The sequence below is a fragment of the Panthera uncia genome, chromosome A2 (assembly GCF_023721935.1).
Source record: "Panthera uncia isolate 11264 chromosome A2, Puncia_PCG_1.0, whole genome shotgun sequence".
Lineage (NCBI taxonomy): Eukaryota > Metazoa > Chordata > Mammalia > Carnivora > Felidae > Panthera > Panthera uncia.
In genome coordinates, this window is record NC_064816.1 from 117,660,753 (window position 1) to 117,684,530 (window position 23,778).

Consider the following 23,778-nt stretch of genomic DNA (forward strand, 5'->3'; position numbering starts at 1 on the left):
TCCTAGATTTAGGAAACAAGTTCATTGTTCTAGTTTCCCCTGGTGCTATGAATTTTCATCTTTGTGTGTCTTCACAGAGTTTTTAATGAGACATTGAGAAAGGCCAGGTGTCACTTAGAGCTGATCCATTTATTTAAGAAGCCACAGTTTCATTTCTTTCCCTGGAGGGCTAGGGACCTCTGCTCAGGAAGTTCTTCAAAAGATACATGCAGGCCAGACCAGGCCAGGCCAGTTCTCAAATAATAACAGGCTTGAATGCTCTAAATATTCGGGCAAGCAAATTTCCTGAAAGAGAAAAATTTGCCTGAGTGATTCTGAAGTCTGGTATTATTAATGCCCATCTCCACCATGTCACAAGTTATAATATGGCTTGTCCTGAAAGGTATGGACTTTAAGTAAAGATGCATCAAACTGCATCTGATGAATCCATTCTAGTAGACAAAAATACAAACATGAATAGAACAGTCTGACTATATGAATACAGAGAGAGAAGGAAGCAAAGAATGACATAAATGAGAAAAATTATACATGGTGAGTGTATATGGTTTAGCGTGTTGTTCTGTGGATGGACTTATTGGGTATTATCACTCTTCCTTTGAGGCCCGGAGGCCAAGGAAAATCAGTTGGTGTTAAGTAGTCTTTATTTGAACACAAGGACTATACCAGTTGTGTATAATTTTGCCAAGTAAAATGGAGCATGCCCAGTTGAATTTGAATTTCGGACCAACAATACCTCATCTTTTAGTAGGAGACTGTCCCAAATATATAGGACTTACAAAAGGTGGTATCTGAACATTTTAAGTGGCGCCTTAAATATTTAAGATAGAAGCTGAGGAGGCTAGGCGATAGGATTTTGGAGACATTTGCTAGAGTTGAGTATCATTCTCACTGTCCCCTACCCCCCACAGGGGAGAGGAGGGTGTGCTTCCTTCTGCAAACACCTCCTGAGAAAGGCCCGAAGAGCTTGAAGCCTGGAGACAGAGGGAGCTGGTGATGTCACGAGCCTGAAAGACTCAAGTGAAAGATAACAGGAGCCATCTGCCTGACTGTGAGCAAGGGAAGTGGGTGCCCTTGAAAGCAAGCTGTGTCTCTTCGGAGGCATATTACCCACAGATTAGTCACAGGTCCAGTGGCAGCAGGTACTGGGCCTGCAGGTCATTTAAAAATGAACTCCAGGGGTGCCTGCGTGGCTCGGTAGGTTAAGCATCCGACTTTGGCTCAGGTCATGAACTTGCGGTTCGTGAGTTCTAGCCCTGTTGGGCTCTGTGCTGACAACTCAGAGCCTGGAGCCTGCTTCGGATTCTGTCTCCCCCTCTCTCTGTTCCTCCTCCTCTCGCACTCTCTCTCTCTCTTTCTCTCTCAAAAATAAATGAAGATTAAAAAAATTTAAAAAAAAATTGAACTCCATTAAGGAGGGCTTCCTTCCAGATGGAGAGACTGACAGAAAGAGCCCCCCCCCAGCTGCAGGTGCTGAGGGGGTTGCCATGAGTTACCACTGGGAGGACAATTGAGAGAGGTAGAGGCGGAGAATAACTTTCTGCAGGATTTGTGAGAGTGCCCCAGAGAAAGAACCATATAATGGCCAGGGAGCACCAGTGGATATCATTAGATATCATTCATTCATTCATTCTCAAAGATCTCTACTGCATGCTAAGTGTGCACTGTTCTTGATGCTTAGGATACATCAGAGAATATGGTGGACAGAGATACTTGCTCATAAGGAGCAAAGTGGTGGCAGACAGTAAACCAAACTTAATAAAAACATACATTATTGAGTATGTTAGAAAGCAAGAATGGTTATGCTGTTGATTTAGAGCAGAGTCAGGGCTTTGAGAATTCCACAGGGGTGTAGGTATTAATGGGGGAAGTAGGTACTGATTTGTGTCAAGGCTCCTCGTGGAAGGCGGCGTTATCTGTTATGTCAGGCGGGCAAGCATCCAGTTCATTTAAAATCACCAAGACTAAATTCATGCATGTCATCAATGGTCATATGTCATTCTAAAATATCTTTTCAAATGGCCAAAAGAGAGCACGTTCTCCTGTCAGTACTGTCATTTATTACAGAGAAAGCTAACAAAGAGTCTAAAAAAAAAATAAGCTGGGGAAAATATCAGCCTTTCCCCTTTTGGTCCTTTCCCTACCTGGCTCCTGGTGAAGGTGGTGTTAGTAGGGATTAGAGTAGATGGGGAAGGAGGCCGAAATGAAGACTGTATTCTTTTGGAGACAGAAGAGAAACTAATTGAGGGAGGAAAGAGTGACCCAGAAAAGGAAGAAGGTAGCAGTGAAAAAGACCCAAATTTCAAAAGGCGGGTTTGGGTGAGCGTTTACAAGAGATTTAAACAGGGAAAATAACATTTTTAAAGTATTTAAGTAGCCTTTCAATTATTTTAGTCTGTTAAAACAGGGCTTCCCTGAATATGATTCTGTGCCAAGGCTGACTTCAAAGTTAGGAAGCCAACTCAGCTCATGTTCTTAGCAGCACGGTTTGAAGGAGTTGAAGATCACTGGGGAATGTGTACGTAAAAAGTGGTATAAACCATGAACGATCATGGACTGGGTTCACCTGTAGCAGCATGGATAGGTTTCAAAACATGGGGTGACATAAAAATGGAAACTGATTCATAGCATAACGTGACGAACATAATTTAAAACACACACACAAAACAACTCCTCTATGTTTTCTACATTCAGTGGTGTCTACATGGACATATTGAATGTAGATACAAAGGTTAACTGATAAATATACTAGAGCAGTTGGCAAGGGAGGCCCGGGGAATTAAGAGTAGAGATGGGGAAGAAACAGCACTGAACAGCCACTGATGTCATCCCACATGAGAGCTTGTGGGGAGTGTCCTGGATCATCGCTCAGCACGTATGGCCATTGGCCATTGGCCATTGCCGTGCTGTTCTGAGGCTCAAGTGCTTTGCAAGTTTAGGTTGCCTGTTCTTTATATGAATGAATCTGGAGCCTAGTGTGCCCTTGTATAATCCCATGTATCACTGAAAGAGCAGCAAGATAACTGGCTTGCCAGTGCAATTCTCTGGAAGTAGCAGGGTGAGCCTAGAAATAGAGTAATAACAACAGAAGAGGGGCACGGTAAATCCTGATATTTAATCATGGCTCTTGGATGGGCATCCCTTTTCCTGGTGATCAAGGAGAGGCTGCAGGGTAGATCAGAGGGGCTGTGGAAAGCGCTGCCAGACCCTAGAGACCTGCAACTGATGAAAACCTCAGGTGTCTCCTGGCCATCTTCCTAAAGTGAAGTTTGCAGTTTCACAATAATGGGCCACAGCTGGGGTCTACAGTAGGCTGCGGGTACTATGGAAATCCCAGAAGACCATCTGGTTCCAGTCCATGGGGGACTAGGACTGGGAGGCAGCCTTTCCTCCGGGCAGACCATCAGACCTCTCTTGCAGGTGAGCTTTGGGTCTAGGTCCCTTTCCCACATTTCAGATCTTCTTTACAACTCGTTGATGGTGGTAGTGAGCTGGAGAAGCCGTCCTCCTACCCTTTTAGATTCTAACTGGGGAAATGCTTTGCTGATTTTTCAGTAAGCCATCACGCTGCTAGCTTCCTCACCAGCTCAGGCTTGCACTCAGTCCTACCAGCTTCTCCTAACAGTGCGTGTGAAACCTCAAAAGAAAGGGAAACTGTATGTCTTCTGCTCACTACCAGAAGATCAAGTTGCTAGATTCAAATACTGTGTGGCTTATATAATAGAGATTATTTTACCATATATTACATCTTAAATTGGTATGCCATCTTGGGAAAGAAAGAACACTTGGATTATTTCAGTACGGAATCATTCTGTTTTCCAAAGGTAATACATTTTCTCATTTCAACCTAGAACCTGGATGTATTCACTCATTAAACAAACACCTTGTGTCAGGACCTGATGTTTAAATGCTCCTAGGCTTAAACAGATAAGTTATGGTTTCTGCCCCCATGAACTTATCTACAGTCTACCAGGGAAACCATTATAATACATTAAGACAATAGCTGTAATGGGGATGTGGACAACAGCATAGGTAAAAATGTTTCTTGGAGAATCAAAGTAAATTTTATAGAGGGGGAATCTTCAGCTCAGTCTTGAGGGACAGTTGGACAAGAGATGGGGGCAGAGAAGAACAGCCGTGAGTGGGTTCTTGAGAGACTGAATGGCCATCTCTATTTCTGGACACCAGACAAAACAGGGATGAGAATGTCGGAATGGTGTTCCTATCCCGGTTCTCGGCACAGCCCTTGCAAATCCTACTTAGGTCTTTGAGGAACTTTGGTTGTGGAATCTTTACAGATCAGCGATTCCAGCAGACCTTAATAAGGCTTTCTGTTTGTTTCAGAAAGAAGCATGGATTTGAGAATCAGTGTGCATTGCAAAACCTCCAATGTATCACCATTATAAAAACACCTGTTCTAGGCACGGCAGTATTTTTGTTGTTGTTGGTCTACTAGGCTGAGTACAACAAAACTAACTTCTTCACTAAAAAAAAAAAAAAATTAACGAGTAAGTGGTAATCCCAGCATCAATTATTTTCTCCTCTAAAATTTAAAAACCAGTTTAATTTCCCCCTGAAATGAAAACCCATGAATTTTTGAGTTTCAAAAAAAAAATCTCACAGTGAGCACTGACATAAACTACTTATTGTAGAAGGAGCATTTTCTTCAAAAATTGAAGTAGGTTATGCTCAATAAGTGAGTTTAGATTTAACATCATAGATTCTAGTTTTTTTTATTAGAAAAAATTTTAAATTTATTATTATTATTATTTTTTTTTTTTTGGAGAGAAAGAGAGACAGATCATGAGCAGGGAAAGGGCAGAGAGAGAGGGAGACACAGAATCCAAAGCAGGCTCCAGGCTTTGAGCTGTCAGCACAGAGCCCGATGTGGGGCTTGAACTCATGAACTGTGAGATCATCACCTGAGCCAAGGTCGGACACTTAGCCAACTGAGCCTCCCAGGCACCCCATGGATTCTAGTTTTTTAACGGTATATCTAGGAGATTGTCTCATCTCAGTACATAAAGATGTTATTTTACTTTTGCTTTTTAAATTAAATATTTTAATATGTTCTTAATAGCATTAAGAATCTATATATATGTCATACATACATTATATACTATTAATATTAATGTTAACATTTATAATTATATAATTACTCTGATAATAATTAATAATTTTATATTCCAGATATCATAAATATGCAGCTCAATGAATCTTAACAGTGTGTACACATGTGTGTTATCAACAACTGGATCAGTAAACAGAATATTATAAACACCCTGGAAACCCCTCTTACCAGACCTCCCATCACTACTGCTACTTCCTCAACCACTCTCTGTATCAGTTAGATTTGCTGTGTAACCAACCACTTCAAAATGTAATGGCTTAAAACAATAGTCAGTTACAATTCTGTGAGCCAGCTCCGCTTCGGCTCAGCCTAGCTGGGAATTTCTGTTGATCTGGATGAGGCTCAGCTAATCTTGGGGTGAGAGCTTGCCCCTGCAACAGCAGGCATCTGCTAGATTGCCTGGGGGCTGGCTGACTTCTGACTGGGATGCCAAAGTTCTACTCCATGTAATCAATCCCTCCCAGGAGCCAACTCAACAGGCTTGTTCTTCCAGTGGCAGAATTGCAACAGCAGCAAATATAGAAGTTGCAAGCCTTCTTAAGGCCTAGGCTCAACTAATACAACCATTGATCGCATGGTATTTGTCAAAGCAAGTCACAAGGCCAGCCTGGTTTCAAGGGGTGAGACTCCACCTCTTGAAAGAGAGAGAGCACATGCACAGGCACATGCAAGAAGGGGAGGGGCCGAAGGAGAGGGAGAGAGAAAATCTTAAGCAAACTCCATGCCCAGCACGGAGCCAGGCGCAAGGCTGGATCTCATGAATCTAACGGTGAGACCATGACCTGAGCTGAAATCAAGAGTCAGACGCTTAAACGACTGAGCCACCCAGGTGCCCCTGTGGCCATTTTGATAATCAACCGCAATCACCATTATTTGGTTACTGCATTTTATATAAATGAGACCATACATTATGGACTACTTTTTTGAGGGTCTGTTATTTTCACTCAACATTATGCCTACCATGTGTGTATAGAATAAATTTGTCCTTTTTTATAATTGCTATGTACTACTTTTGAAGAACATACTATAGTTTATCCCTTCTATTGGTGGGCATTTGGTTTACTTACCTATTTTGGTTATTGTGAGTAGTATCCATATAACATTTTTGTCTATGTCGTTTGGTGAACATATACAGATGTATCCGTTTGGCCATCCTTGCCTAAATTTGGTTATCACTCATTATCAGTGTTTTTAATTTGAGGCATCCTAAAAGGTGTGTACTTGTGGTTCATCATTTAATTTACATTTCCTTGATAAATAATGATGTAGGGTTCCTTTTCACTTGTTTACTAGCCATTTGGGTATCCTTTCTAGTGAAGCCCCTATTCAAGACTTTGGCCTATTTTTCCATCCATTTATTTGTAACACCCGGTCTATTTCTGCTTTCATCTAATTCCTAGTATGTGGTCGCCAATGAAAAGTTGGGGTCTTGATCATTGTTCTTTCTTGAAAGACTCTGGAATGGCTGCCACTTCGTGCAAGGCTTCTCTCTCTCTCTTTTTTTTTTATTTTTTTATTTTTTTATTTTTTACTTATTTTTGAGACAGAGAGAGACAGAGCATGAACGGGGAGGGTCAGAGAGAGAGAGAGACACAGAATCCAAAGCAGGCTCCAGGCTCTGAGCAGTCAGCACAGAGCCCGACGCGGGGCTCGAACTCACGGACAGTGAGATCGTGACCTGAGCCGAAGTCGAACGCTCAACCGACTGAGCCACCCAGGTGCCCCCTCTCTCTTTTTTTAATACGAAATTTATTGTCAAATTGGTTTCCATACAACACCCAGTGCTCATCCCAAAGGGTGCTGTCCTCAATAACCATCACCCACCCTCCCACCCCCCATCAACCCTTAGTTTGTTCTCAGTTTTTAAGAGTCTCTTATGCTTTGGCTCTCTCCCTCTCTAACCTCTTTTTTTTTTTTCTTCCCCTCCCCCATGGACTTCTGTTAAGTTTCTCAGGATCCACTTATGTGAAAACATATGGTATCTGTCTTTCTCTGTATGACTTACTTCACTTAGCATAACACTCTCCAGTTCCATCCATGTTGCTACAAAAGGCCATATTTCATTCTTTCTCATTTCTCAATAGTATTCCATTGTGTATATAAACCACCATTTCTTTATCCATTCATCAGTTGATGGACATTTAGGCTCTTTCCATAATTTGGCTATTGTTGAAAGTGCTGCTATAAACATTGGGGTACAGGTACCCCTATGCATCAGCACTCCTGTATCCCTTGGGTAAATTCCTAGCAGTGTTATTGCTGGGTCATAGGGTAGGTCTATTTTTAATTTTTTGAAGAACCTCCACACTGTTTTCCAGAGGGGCTGCACCAGTTTGCATTCCCACCAACAGTGCAAGAGGGTTCCCGTTTCTCCACATCTTCTCCAGCATCTATAGTCTCCTGATTTGTTCATTTTAGCCACTCTGACTGGCGTGAGGTGATATCTGAGTGTGGTTTTGACTTGTATTTCCCTGATGAGGAGTGATGTTGAGCATCTTTTCATTTCCCTGTTGGTCATCTGGATGTCTTCTTTAGAGAAGTGTCTATTCATGTCTTCTGCCCATTTCTTCACTGGATTATTTGTTTTTTGGGTGTGGAGTTTGGTGAGCTCTTTATGGATTTTGGATACTAGCCCTTTGTCCGATATGTCATTTGCAAATATCTTTTCCCATCCCGTTGGTTGCCTTTTAGTTTTGTTGATTGTTTCTTTTGCTGTGCAGAAGCTTTTTATCTTCATGAGGTCCCTATTGGGTTCATTTTTGCTTTTAATTCCCTGTGCAAGGCTTCTCTTGGCCCAAGCAAAGCAGGATTGGTGAATGCCTCAGGAGGAAAGCTGCACACTGTCAGCCTCATTTGTCTCTGCTTCCTTTCTCCTAGTCCCTCAGCCTCCGGGCATCGGAGCAGTCTTAACTGCACTTCTATTCTCACTAGATCTTGAGGTTGCTGAAAGCTCTGCTCTGTCTCCCTGTGTCTCAGTGACCTCTTTTTGCTCATTTTTCCGAGCTTCTTTTCCTGCGCCTTGTGCAGAATGGCAGTCTCTTGACATTCTGTGGCTTGTTGGAGACTTGCAACATTTCAGTCTCCCTTCTCTCCAAGGTATTGGCTTTTCACCTGCTGGCCACCTTGGCACCTCTCTGTTGCCTTCAATTTTGTTTTTTAATCCAGTAAGAAGTTGCTATGGCCGAGGTCAAAGAGGTTGCCACCTATGTTCTCCTCTAGGATTTTGATGGTTTCTCGTCACATTTCGGTCTTTCAGATATTCTAATTGTTCTTAGTGGGAGATTTGGCCTGCTATAAATTCATCCCCAATTACCAAAAGTGGAATGAAAGCTACACAGTACGGCATTGTATGGATAGTTTAAAATTTCTTTATATAGTCCCTTGGGGTGCCTGAGTGGCTCAGTCAGTTAAGCACCTAACCCTTGATTTTGGCTCAGGTCATGATCTCACAGTTCATGAGTTCAAGCCCTGTGTCTGCCACTGTGCTGACAGTGTGGAGCCTGGCTGAGATTCTCTGTCTCCTTCTCTCTCTGCCCTTCCTCTGCTCGTGTGTATGCTCTCTCTCTGTCTCTCTCAAAAATAAATTAATTAATTAAAAAAAGAAAATTTCTTTATGTGGACCTACTTATGGATACTTAGTTTGTTTCCTATATTTGTTATTGCAAACCATAAAGCAGTGAGTAACTTTCTGTGTATATTACTTCACACATGTGCAGATATATCTGTTATAAAAATTGCTTGAATGGAATTGCTTGGTCAAAGGGAATGTGCATTTGTATTTTGATACACATTGCCATATTATCCTCCATAGATCTCTACTAATTTATATTCCAAACATGTTATGAGCATGCCTATTTTCTCACAGCTTAACAACATGGTGTGTTATCTTAATTTTGGTCTTCACCAATCCAGTAGCTAAAAATAATGATATCTCATGAAAATAATAGTATCTCATTATAGTTTTAATTTGCATTACTCTTATTGTGGGAGACATTGAACATCTTTTCACATGATTAAAGTCCCAAGTTAACAAACTGCTCTATAGATTTGTGATGATCAACATTTCCCAGAGTATATTCCACTAAATTCAAAAGCAAAACAAAAACAAAAAATAAAAACAAAAAAATGCTCGTATACTTCCCCCTTTTGGCAATTCAGAATTCATTGTAACAGCCTCTGATAAAATCAACCCATTTAACTTTTTTTATTGTGGTAACATAAATATAACATATTACTTATTTTAACCAACAGTAAGTGTGCTATTCAGTGGCATTAAATTCATTCACAATGTTGTGTAACCATTTCCACTATCTATACCTAAAATCTTTTCATCATTTCCAACGAAAGCTCTGTACCCATTAAACAATACCTCCCTCTTTACCACCTCTTCTTAGCCCCTGGTAACCTCTATTCTACTTCCTGTCTCTATGAATGCTTCTATTCGAAGTACCTCATGTAAGTGAAATCATATTTGTCCTTCGCTGTCTGGCTTATTTTACCAAGCATAATATTTTCAAGGTCGAACCGTGTTGTTGTGTATACAAAATTTCATTCTTTTTTATGGTTGAATAATAGTCTATATTTTATTATATTGTTTACCCATTCATTTGTTGATGGACACTTGAGCTGTCCCCACCTTTTGGCTATTGTGCATAATGCTACGATCATCAGTGTACAAATTTATTCATATCTTTGCTTTCAATTCTTTTGCCTGTATACCTAGGAATGGAATTGGTGGGTCATATGGTAGCTGTATGTTTAACCTGTCAAGAAACTGCCAAGCTGCTTTCCACAGTGGCTGCACCATTTTACATCCCCACCAGGAGTGTATGAGGGTTAGAATCTCTCCAAGTCCTCACCAACATTTGTCATTTTTCTTTGTTGATTGTAGCCATCCTACAACCAGATGTGAAGTGCTATCTTGTTGTGGTTTTGACTTACATTCCCCTAATGATTAGTGGCTTAGTCCATTCAGGCTGCTACAACATAATGCCATAGACTAGGTGGCTTATAAACAATGGAAATTTGTTTCTCACATCTCTGGAGGCTGGAAGTCTAAGATCAGGTCAGCATGGTTGGGTGAGGGGCGTCTTCCAGGTTGCAGAATCCCATGCAGAAGGCACTAGGGAGCTCTGTGGGATCTTTTCAATGAAAGCATTAATTTCATTCATGAAAGCTCCAGCCTCATGACCTAAGAAACTTTGTACTGCCCCACCACCTTATATCATCATTTTGGGTGTTAGGATTTCAAAATATGAGTTTTAGGGGGACAGACACATTTAGGCCACAGCAATTAGTGATGTTAAATGTTTTTTCATGTGCTTATTGGATCTTTGTATACCTTCTTTACAGAAATGTCTATTCAATTCCTTCACCCATTTTTTTAATTGGGTTATTTTGTTGTTGTTGAGTTGTAGGAGTTTTTTAAAACATATTCTGGCTATTAATCCCTTACTAGATATGTGATTTGTAATATTTTCTCCATTTAGTAAGCTGTCTTTTCTTTCTCTTGATAGTACCTTTGGATGCATGAAAGTTTCTAATTTTGATGAAGTCCAATTTATCTATATATTCTTTATTACCAGTGTTTTTGTTCTCAAATCAATGAAGTTATTACCAAATTCAATGTTATAAAGATTTTTCCCAGTGTTTTCTTCTAATAATGTTATAGTTTTGGCTATTTGGTTAAGGTCTTTAATACATCTTGAGTTAATTTTTATATATGGTAGACGTACATGTGAATCCACATTTTTGCATATGGATGTGGAATCTTCATTTTGCATATGGTGTCCAATCTTCCCAGCACCACTTGTTGAAAAGACTCTCCTTTAATCATTGAGTGGTTGTGGCACCCTTGTTGAAAATCAATTGACCATTTATGTGAGAGTTTATTTCTGGGTTCTCTATTTTATTCCATTGGTCTATATGTCTGTTATGCTAGTACCCCATACTATTTTAATTGCTAGAGTTTTGCAGTAAGTTTTGAAGCCAAGAGTGTGAATCCTCCAATCCTATTCTTCTCTCAGATTGTTCTGGCTATTTGTGGCCTCTTGCCATTCCACATGAGTTTGAGATCAGCTTTTCCATTTCTGTAAAAAGAAAAAAAAAAGACTATTGGAATTTTAATAATGATTGCACTGAATCTGTAAATCATTTCAGGTATTATTGAACTTTTAACAATGTTAAGTTTTCCTGTCCATGAACATGAGATGTCTTTCGCCATTTACGTAAGTTTTCTTTACTTTCTTTCAGCCATGTTTTGTAGTTTTCAGCATAGAAGTTTTTCACTTTCACGGTTAGATTCATTTCTAAGTATTTAATTATTTTAGATGCTATTACAAATGGAATTGCTTTCCTAATTTCCTTTCTGGTATTTTGCTCATTGTTGATATACAGAACCACAACTGATTTTTGTGTTCTTTTACCTTGAAACTTTCTCTAAATTTGCATATTAACTATAGTCACTAGCTTTCATGTGACTTCTTTGAGATTTCTTATATATATGATTATCTCACTCATGAATAGAGATAGTATTACTTCTTCCTTTTCAATTTAAATGTCTTTGTTTCTTTTATTCTTCTAATAGCTCTGGCTAGTACTTCCAGTACAATGTTGAATAGCAGCAGTGAAAACAGGCATTCTTGTCTTGTTCCTGATCTGAGGGAGAGAGATTTCAGTCTTTAACCATTGAGTAGAGTCCACTTAACTTTGTTTTAACCCAAGATCTTCCAAATTTATTTGACTGAAGAATAAGCTATTCATATTGGAAAACACTTTTATTGATAGGTTAAGACCTGGAATGTCTACAATATCTGACAATCAGAATAAAAATCATGGTGCTCAGAAAAACATATGGCATTTAGATTTCAATTTTTATTCCAAAATTTTGAGTCCGCCATTTTGAGGAAGCCATTCTATCTGCTTAGTCAACTTCTTTATATACTTCAGCTCATTTCACAAAACACAGCAAAAAAATATACTTTTCTCAAGCAACTAAGCAGGATGTGGCTGCTAATTAAAATGCAAAGAGTGAGTTGTATGTGGCACTGTTAATATAGGGAGGACCGTCACACACATGACTTGGTGCTCTGTGGTGTTGTATTGTTGGTGGTTATAGGAACTCAGCAGGAACAGTTAACAGCTGAACGTTTTATAATTTGCCTTTTAGGGAGAAAGGTGTGAGGTTGATATGAAAACATTGGGTGTTTATTCCTCTTGCCAAAAAATTCTTGATTTTATCTTCTTCACTCCAATCACTCCTCATTAATTTTCACCAAGCACCCCATCTCCACATGCGTGCTTCCTCTCAAAAAATCCCAAGTGAGACTGCCAAGACTCTGTTCCTCATCTGAACACATTACCTCCCTTTACACATTACAGGTACCTCTGACAAAAGCCAGGAAATGAAATGATGAATAAACAAATTGGCTGAAAAAATCAGAGTTGTTGTAAAATTGGCAACAGTAAGATAAGCAAGCAGCAGAAACTGGCAGTGGTTAGATAATCAAACAGTAGTGTTAAAATGGCTGGGCTCAAGCTGGCCTCATCAGTACTTTCTGGTCTTGCGGGCAAAATGAGATGAAGGGCACTTCTTGCAGGACACAGTCATAAAACTAAAGTCAAAGAAAGTTTTCTGTGTTTCATGGATGTCTCAGTTTTGTCATATGTCTGCATAAGTTGTATCTATATTTTTAATAGCACCACTTGGTTTTGCATATAGTGAAAGGTGAATAAATGGCAATCAGACAGTCACTGAGAGAAAGATCATCATCCCTTGCACCAGGCGCTCCACATTGGCCTCCTTGTTCTTCCTCAGATACACAAAGCACTTTTCATTCTTAGTCTGGACCTTCTCTCTGCCTAAAGTAACCTTCTCCAAACACTTAGAAGTTTTTACCCCTCATTTATTTAGGCCTCTGTTCACAGAGGCCTTCCTTAATGCCCCTCTCTAAACTATCCCCAAATACTGACTATCCCTGCCTCATTTTTCTTCCTGAGTATTGAGTTTTGGCACTATGTTAAATGTTTGTTGGTATGTTTGTTATCTGTTGACCAATATCAGTTTCATGAGGGCAAGACTTTGTCTTGCTCACTGCTATATCACCAACATTTAAAATAGTGCCTTGTACATAGGTTTGGTACTTAGCAGATATTTTCTGAATGAACAAGCTAATAAATAAACCAAAGATAATATCATTTCAGAAATAAAGAGAATTTATCGGCTCACTGAAACGAAGTCTTGTCACATACAGGTAGATCACGCCCTCATACATCAGGACTCTCTCTGCCCCATGGCTCTGCTCTCTTCCCTACTGGTTTCTTCTCCAGCAGACTCTTCCTTCATTGTAGCCCCAGAACCCTAGGCTTCCATCGTGCTAAGTTAGAAAATCCAGAGAAAAAGACATGCCTTTTCCCCAGTAGCACAGGTAAGATTTCAGGGATCCCCTGGGTTCTCCTGAGCAATTCCCCTGAACCAAATACTCTTACCAAAGAGCTAAAATACAGTAATTGGCCAGGCCTTGGTCACTTGTTCCCTTTTGGAGTGTGGAGTGGGGTATGTCCAATCAAGCCACAGGGACCAAGTTAGGGGACGGGCAGTTCCTCAAAGAAAATTCAAGGTATACTAGAGTATGGGTAAAGGGCACCAAGAAGGCAAAAGCAAGAGTGCACTTCACTCCCTATGGTTGAAAAAAAAAGAGAAAGAAAGGAACAAACAAAAACAAGTTCTTTGCTGCTCAATCACTTCTTAACTTCTGTTACATCCTTTCTTCCTGCAAACTCTAGAAATAAATCAAAACCTTATTTGAAGTTAGGATTCTTGTCCACTTTATGCTTTGTTTGTACCCCAAAGGTGCTAATCCAAACAACTAGGAAACGATAAGCATTTAAAGATTCAGATGCTAACCACAAGCTTGTGACTAAGAGCCACATAACTCTCAAAGACTGCCTTTTCAGACACCCTTGTATGTTTTAGGGACTAGTCAGGATGGTAGGGACAAATCGTGCTTTGCACTCCCTATCCCCTTTGCTGGCTCTTGTTTCCTTCACGGCACTTCTGGCTTTCTAATATGTTTTATGATTTATTTATTGTCTATGTCCCTTCCACTTCCCAGAATGTAAATTCTATGATGACAGGGATTTCTGTCCCTTTTGTCCGCTGTCCCGTTCCCAGAGCCTAAAACTGTGCCTGGCACGGAAAAAGCATTCCACAAATATTTGTTGAATAAATGAATGGCAAAGGGTTAATGTCTGTGCTTTTTATTTAATATTTCTCTGTATTTGGTAGGTTAATATTCCATTTGATATATTTAGCTCATTTCTTTAAAAAAGATTTCAATTTTGGGGGCACCTGGGTGGCTCAGTCAGTTGAGCATCTGACTTCATTTCAGGTCATGATCTCCCCATTCCTGAATTGGAGCCCATATCAGCCTCCTGCTGTCAACCTGTCAGCACAGAGCCCACTTTGGATCCTCAAACTGCCTCTCTCTGCCTCTCCTCTGCTTGTGCTCTTCCAAAAATAAATAAATATTTTTTAAAATATTTCAATTTTTTCTCCTTCATTTCTTACAGTGTTTCTAGCTTCGATGTTGTTCAAAAGAATAGAACTGTTACCTAAAGATGTGTTTAAAAGATCTTCTGATATTGTTTGTAATTGAACCAGCTTCATTTAAACATACACACACACACACACACACACGCCCATGCACACAAGCACGCACATACACACTCACACTAACAAAATGCTGTGCACTGCCGTTTTTGTTGCAATTCTCATTGTAGTTTGTGCCAGGGAAATAACAATCCCCTGTGATCAGAGCTTTGTTTTTTTAATGCTCAGCTGTCACTAACATAAAGGTTTCCTGATCTGCTTTGTCAGTTTCGTATTAGATAAGGAAAAAGAAGAATGGGATTTATTTTTAACTTCTATAAAAATTAGACATTTAAATCAAAGTTTGAAAAAATAGGGTCAGTGGCTAGTTGTACCTTTCTCAGAATGACCCCAGCGTTTGAGCTTGATGACCTAGTGGAATCTGCCCATCTTGTGTATCTTTCATCCTATAGGCCAAAATTAGAAGTGGAGCTCCCTTTACCTTAACCTCGTTTTCTAATTTATAAGATGCTTTTCTACCTTCCACAATCCCTTGTGCCTCCCTCTAAGAGCCTGGAATGCTGTATACATTTCAAAAAGAAGAGTTACATAGTGTGTCTCATTTCTCTTTTGGTCACGGATGCCAAACTAGAATCCACGAGTTGAGTTTAGGGTTTGTAAATTTATATGTCAACATACTTGCAGTCTCTTCTTTCTAAAATCTTAATTTTTTGTTTCTCATTTATTTACCTTTTGTTAGTGATTCCGGTTACCTTATACTCAGAGGCTTTTATAGGAAGAAAGAAGTTATAAGTAAGCCAATTAGAAGTTTAGGGTATGTTTATATGCTGGTCACTGTGATATTAACGAAGCATGGTATGGAGGATATAATCAAAATAGGAGCAAGAAATCCTGTGCTCTTGAAGAGTATATGGTAATATTTGTTGAATGGGACTAGGGTGGACCCAAGCCGGCTGGATATGCTCTGCATCATCCCCTGTCGTAGGACTGCAGGGCTCACGATGGCTGTCAGCTACTCAGAAAGTGTTTCACAATCTTCTCAAATATGAGAAGCTCTTTTAAATGTCAAAAGATGCTATAGACTGTACCACCGGGCTAGGCTATACTATGTGGTAACAACAGACAACTTTGAAATGTCATTGACGTCAAATCACCTACTTTCTTTCTGGATCACACTAATGTCCACGCTGAACCAACGGGGGCCTCTGATCGTCATAGTTACTCTGACAGCCAGGCTGATGGAGTGGCCATCACCTCTGATCACAGAAGCAGAGGGAAGAGCAGAACTCTGGAGAGTCTCCCACTGACAATTAAAGCCTGGCTCAGAAGCGACAGTCATCACTTACATTCACAACTCATTCACCAGAACTAGTCATATGATGCTTCCCAACTGGGAGGGGGCCAAGATGTACAACTCTTGCATGGACTCTTGCATGGACTCCTTCAGAAGGAGGGGAGAACCAGAAATATTGGGTAAATGGCACTACTGACTACCACTGATGTACCTGCACAATAGCAGTGGTCAATTTTTAGTATTTGTTGCTTAGTGATAAAAAGTGGTATGAATTTGAGTAATACTTTAAAATTAATTTGTATCACGATTCATATTAATATCTAAGTAAATGAAATAATATTGAGACATTTTTGTCTCAAGAGTTAGGCTTGGAAAAGATGGGAGTTAGCACCAGCATTATTTCTAGGGAGTTCTGTTGGGGAAGAGATGCTTTGGGAAGCCTGATGGTTACATAGGGACAGTGGTGGGAATGTGGAGGACAGGAGTGTTGGCTGGTGAGGAGGACACTGATCTTCATAACACATAGAGAGAAGTTTGAAGTTTGGGAGGCAGTGCAAGAGGATGAAAAGGAGGAGGAGGAATGTGGGAAAGCAGAGAGAGGAGAGAAAGAGACTAGCAAACAGGAAGAATTATTTGGTCTCTGGAATGAGCCTTGCATTGACCCTCCTCCACCCATTCACAAAGTTCAATAGCTTACTGAGCTCAGAAATGCATAATATGAGTAAAGTTTGGATGTGAACACTAAAGAAGGAGGTAAGTTTCATGCTGGGTTGAAGGAGTAAACATCTTAGACAGTAAGGTTGCAGAAAAGTGTTTTATAATCTTTTCAAATGCTTCCCAACTGCTCAGAATGTAAGCTGCTCAGAAATTTGCAGAAGTCTTAAAAGAGGGCTTTAGGTGGCCTGGCCATAAACTGCCAATTTTATGTAACTCTTGAATGTTCTCAACTGATGTTTTTGTTAATTAATGCTGTTGTTATAAAGTAATATTATTTTAAAATGTACTTAAATAAGAAACCTGGCTTACTCATTTAGTGATATTTATTGGGTGCAAACACGACAGTGAATCATACAATAAACAAGATTTGGGTCACTTCTTACTGTCACTTAGGAGGGGCAGAAATTAAACAGATACATACGGAAATAAACTTATTTATTCAGCTTACATCAGTGCTCAATGGTTACAGATTCATAGACTCCCTATGGATTATAGGGCCCATGGGTTGAGAACTATAGTTCCAGGAAGTTAGGCTATTCTTTAACAGGCCTGACATGGAAAGAATGAAGGACCCCTACACCAATTCAATACTTCTGTTTTTGAAGGCATTCATAAGGATTTCTTAATTTCAATGCCATAAACAATCCTTGCTACATGGTTAGCTGGTGTGTAAAAGAGAAGAAATTACATTGGAGGAGCTAAAGAAAGTATAGCATGTCAATTAGAAAGAGATTTTAAATAAATATTAACAAAAATAGTTAAGGAGATCATGGGATACACAAGGCAAAATTTAGATTATATGAAAAGGAGAACAGGCAAGTTTGAATAAGAAACAAATGGAAATTCTAGAAACAAAAATATAGTCATTGGAAAAAAAATAAAATAATAGCTAGATTCAAAAGGAGCTTACATACAGTTGAATGTGGAGTTAGTGAAATGAAATATGGATCTGAGGAAATAAATCAAATACAGCTCAGAAAGGAAACAAGAGAATTAAATACGAAGGAGAGGGCAAGAGCCATGGAGAACTGAAAGAGTTCAATTTATATAATAGTAGTTCCACATGGCAGGCCTCCAGGATATAGGTTAGAGCTGCATTTGAAATAAGTTATGGCTGATAATTTTTCATAATTGAAGAAACACATGAGCTCTCAGAGGAAAGAAACATAGAGGCCTAAAAAAGGAGAAGTAAAAACAAATTCTCTCTGATTTGCAGCACAGTGAAGCTTCAGAATGCCTAGGGAAATAAGAAAATTTTACAAGCTATCAGAGAGAAAAGGCAGTCTACAAAGGAGCAGTCATCAGAGTTACTGCAGACTTCTCGTCAGCAACAGTAGATGGTATAGGACAATAGAATAACATCTTCATTGTGCTATGAGGAAATAACTGTTGACCTAGAATTCTCTGCTTATCTAAACTGTGGTCCCCCAAAGTGAAAGTGAAAATATGATGCTTTCAGTCACTTAGATCAAGTGCATGCACTATCCATAGACCCTCCTTTAAAGAATTACTAAAGTTTTATACTTCAGCAAGAAGCTATTGGGATGCAGTCAGGTATTGGGTATTGGGATGCAATAAGCAATGATCTGAAGGAAAGGAAAGACTGAAAACTAAGTATAGAACTTAAGCAGTTTTTAAAACATAAAACAAGTTGAAAGAAAGGCATTAATAAAGATAAAAGCTGAATCTAATAAAATACCAAATAAGGACTGGTGGAAAAGAGAAATAAAACAAAAAATTTTAAACTACCAATAAAAGTAAAGTAAATAGATGGCAAATTTTGTATCAGAAGAAGAGGAGAAGTAGGAGGATGAAGAGGAGGAGACTCCAGCAGATAATCATAAAACCAATCAGAAAGTTAACTAGATGAACATCCACCATTAAAAATGCCACGACCCAGATAGCGATCTAGCTTTTCAAGAACATACTGTTCCTTAATCACTTAAATATTCCAGATCAGATGAAGGGATGGAAAACTTCATAAAACATTTCCAGAAATTCATGTAACAGAAATATCAAAACCTGATAAAGATAGGCCTAACATGAAAACTAGAGAATGAGTACACTTGTTAATATCAATCGATGTAAGCAATTATAAATTATAATTAAATTATAATATAATTATAATTATAATTATATTTAAATTATAATTTATAATTATAAATTATTTCCAAACCTAATAGAACAGTCTATTAAAATAATAATACATAATAGTTAGATAGGTTTCATTCTAACCTTAGTGTTAGGATCTCTATTGATTCATTAAATCAATAGATCAAAGGAAACAAGATAAAAACATCACAATAGATGCTCTATATAAGCATTTAAAAATATTTAACATCTATCAACTGACTAAAAAAATTCAAGAAAACTAGAAATAGTGGGAGACTTCTTTTACATTTTAAAGAATTTTTATTCAAAACAGTAGCTCACAATACATGGAAGCATTTCCATTAAAATTGAGATTAAGCAAAAACTCCCATTATTTCTAGTATTATTGAACATTTTTTTGAAGTCTAGCCAATGCAGTAGCTATGAAACAGAAGTAAATAAAATTGTTATAAGGGAGGATATAGAATAATCATTACTTAGAGATGATGTGAACTTCTACCAAGAGCATTAATGAGGCCATTCTGAACTAATATATCTAGAAATGTAACAAGCTAAAAAATTAAATATGATAACTTTTCTCTATGCCATCGATCATCCATAGAAAATACATTGGAAACACGGTTGTGTTTAAAATAATGGAAATAAAAAGTACCTAGGGAAAGCACTAACAAGAAATGTTTCGTACCCATATGGAGGGGAAAACCACCTGAATTAGGTCTACTTCTCTGGGGTACCTGAAGGACTTCTTGAAGCAAGTAGGGAAGCCTGAGTATTATAAGATGGAAAATATCGCTCAAATTAAGGTATATGTTCACCACAACTTCAAATGAAAATCTGTGAGATTTCTTAAAGTGAAAGGTGGGTTGATCAATAAAATGATTTTTAAAATAACATAGATGAATAAGTGCTGTGAATAGTATTTTGGTGGTAAACAGTACTATGGAATATCTCACCAATCCTCATGAAATTTTAAGTCTAAACTTTGACTCAGAAAGGTTAATTTTCCAAGGGTCACACAGCTGGGTGGAATTGGTGCTCCAACACAGGTCTGAAGGTCTTACCCCAGAAACTGAGTTATTTTTTTGTTTGCTTGTTTTTGTTTTTAAAGAGAGAGAGAGAGAGAGAGGGAGCACACAAGCAGGGGAAAGGGGAAAGAGAGAATCCTAAGCAGGATCCATGCTGAGAACAGAGCCCAACATGGGGGCTCAATCCCATGACTCTGGGATCAAGACCTAAGCCCAAATCAAGAGTCAAACTCTCAACCCACTGAGCCACCCAGATGCCCCCAGAAACTTCATATTTTTAATATCCATGTTGTATATTGCAAGTGAAATAGCCTTTTAAATTTCTTGTATTACAAATCATGTCTGGAGCCTATTTGAGGAAGAAGCAGTTTTCACTAAATGGTGAAAACTAAATGGTGTTACTCATATTCCATTTAAAGCCTATTCAAAAAAGGGATACTCAAATTCTTTCTTTACCTACACTTAAAATAGTAGTCTATGGAAAGCTGTTCAGCATATATGGTTAAGTGAAAACAAAACAAAACAAAACAAAACACACATTGCAAGGCAGAATGATCCACTTTTGTACAAAAATATCCTTTTATGTCCTTTTATATATTTTTATGGCAGGATATTAAGACCCATAAATGTATATTGTAGGATGTATATGTATATACACACACACACATATACACACACACATATATATACACTTTATATATATATATATATATATACACATGTGTGTGTGTATATATATATATATATATGGCAGGTTATTAATATCCTAAAATGTTAATAGTGACTAATTCAGAATAATTTTTATTCTTTGTCTTTATTTTCTCCAGTTAGTTTTTTAACAGTTGTAACATCCCCCCCACCAAAAAACCCAAAACAAAACAAAACAAAAAAACCCTCAACTCTTGTTAAGATGAAAAACACAGGAAGCTGGATTTGTTCCCCAATTTAGGTTCATTGTGAAAAATTAAGCCGGTATTTTTTTATCTTGCAGCCTCAAAAGCTAGTAGTATTAATAAAGTTATTTTAAGGAAAGCTGTCAAGTTCAACGGGCTTGATCCTTTAGCCGTTATCCAAGTGTAAGGTGAAAATAAACAATGATTTTATTATGGTAATCAGGGGAAATTACTCCTGCGTTTTAGAAACGGGTCTTGTGGACTTGTGAGACTATTAGAACAAATCCCGGTGTTCACTAACGTCAGAATGTGGTCCTGCTTCCGCGGGGTTTCCCGGCCCCTCCCACGCTCCTTTTGCAATGCCCGCTGGCTAGCGCACCGGGGACGTGGAACCGCTCCACTAACAAGCAGCCATCCTTCCAGAGTCATGTTCTGCTGGGTTGGTGGAGAATGCCCGGTGATTCTTGTTGTCACCATGCAGCTCTACATGTTAACACGCATCTTAGCAAGACCTTAAATACTTCCAAACAGCTACATTTCAGCTACACTCTCAGTATTTTCTTTTTGTTTGTTAGCTATAAAAGCGAACAAATGGGACTGAGGGACTCTGGCACGGCTCCAAATCTGAGTGAAATGCATCCCGAGTTGGCCCTTTGCCCAAAGGTATAATTTTCAGCTGTGAGTTGCCCTTAATTCTGAAAATCATCTTCGTAGCTTCAGATTTTTCAGTGGGGTAGAAGCGTTGTGTCTGCTGATCAGGCAACCAGCATTCGAAACCAAAAACAAAACCAATATTTTGTTTTCGCTTTGCATCAGATCAGACTTCTTTAGCTAGAGGATTCAACACATGAAGAACATTCAAGTGTAAAGGCTGTAAATATTCTGTGCTTGCAGACCATAAATAACAGTGTGAACGTTTCTTTAGGTTATTTGATTTTGGAACAGATAATTTGTTCAAGTTTGATACCTGAGATATTTTAAAACTAGATTTTTCTGCTTGATGAATAGTAAAAGTAGTCAGCATCAGTTTCGATTATGTGGGTGCAAATAACAAATTATTCTGTGATTAAGGATAACAATTGACAATACACGTATTTAGTAAACATGAGTGCCAGTGTGTACCACACATCAACAATGTGCTAATGCTTGGTAGTTTATAACACTACTGAGCATAGGGACTTTCCAAACAGCAGGTTGGTATTTGTTTTTATTGTTCTATGAATAAAGCCTTTTTATATGTCTTAAACTCCATCAGGCAAAAGACTGTGTCTTATATATCTTTTATCCCCCAAACTGAAAGCAAATGTACACAAAGAGAGTTACATGTCATTTATTATTATTAGTTCTGCAACAAATACATACCAAGTTTTTTGATACCCAAGTAAAACAATGAAACATATTCAGAAGACATGGTAAATGCCAACAATCTGACACTTATTTGATGCATGAACCAAAGCAAACTCTCTGAGACTTAATTTCATTTCCTTATCCCAAAACATAAGAAAACAGTCTCTCCCTCTCTCTCTCTCTCTCTCTCAGCCTCTCCCTCTCCCTCTCTCTCTCTCTTTTGCAAGGCTGTTGTGGGAGCTATGGGATAATCATGTGAATAGGTCGAACACAGGACCTGACAAAATTTAAGAGTTTAATTACTGAGCTTTTTTTTTTTTTCTTTTCAGATTATGAAAGGACTATAAGCTTATTACAGAAAATTGAAAAAAAATAAAACTGGGGAAAAAAATCACCACTGTCACACTATCCGGTTTTTTTTCTGGCCCTTTTTCTATCATAGTTTTTGTAGTTGAGGTAATGCTCGCTATAAAATTTTATATTCTGCCTTAATTCAATTTACTTTATAACATCAGCATTTTCTCATGTTATTACAAGCTCTTCGTAAACAACGGTTTTAGTGTCTGCGTGGTATTCCATCCTGTCATTTACTAACCATTTCCCCATTATTGTGTAGGTTGTTTTCCGTGTCTTGTATGGTAGACAGTGCCATGATAAACACTTTTGTTTCTAACTTTTGTGTTTCAGATTATTCCCTCAGAATAGGATGTATTTCTCCCATCTGTTCTTTGCTCTGTGTTTCCACCTTTTCTGCCTTCTTTTGATTAATGATTTTTTATGATTCCATTTTATCTCTTTTATTGGCTCATTGACTATAATTCTGTTTGGTTTAGTGGTTGCTTTAGTATTTATAGTATACATCTTTAACTTACTGCAGTCTACCTTCAAGTAATCTTATATTACTTTACATATAGAATAAGAACATCACAGTTGCATCTATTCGTCCCTCCCTCCTCTTCTGTGTGCTGTATTTGTTGGATACTTTTCTTGTGCCTATGTTATAAATGTGACAATACATTGTCTTTATTTTTTGTTTTAAACAATCAGGTCTTTTTAAAAGACATTTTATAAGTGACAATAAATATGTGATATTTAGGCACTTTTCTACTATTTCTGATGCTCTTTATTCCTTTGTGTAGCTCCAGATTGTATCATTTGGTCATTTTCCTTCTGCCTGAAGGACTTCCTTTCACATTTCTGGTAGTGCAAATATGCAGATGATGATTTCTTTCAGCTTTTGTATGTCTGCAAATGTCTATAATTTTCCCTTCAATATGGACAGGATTTTTGCTGGGTATAGAATTCCAGATTGACAGTTTTTCCTTACAGTGTGTTAAAAATGTTGTTCTACTGACTTCTGGTTTGCATTGTTTCTGACAAGAAGTTTGCTGTCATTCTTATCTATTTTACTCTATATTCTGTGAGTTTTTCTCTGGCTGCTCTTTATATTTTTCTGTTTCCTTGGTTTTAAGCAATTTGAGTATGATGTTACTTGCTGTAGTTTTTTTCAGGTTCCTGGTGCCTGAGATTTGCTGATCTTGGGTCCGTTTGGAGAGAAGAGGGTAAATTACACACCAACCTTTTGCCTAGCAAAATACAAAGCACCCAGTAGGCTTGCAGTAATAGTGAGAGGAATTATGGATGAATAATAT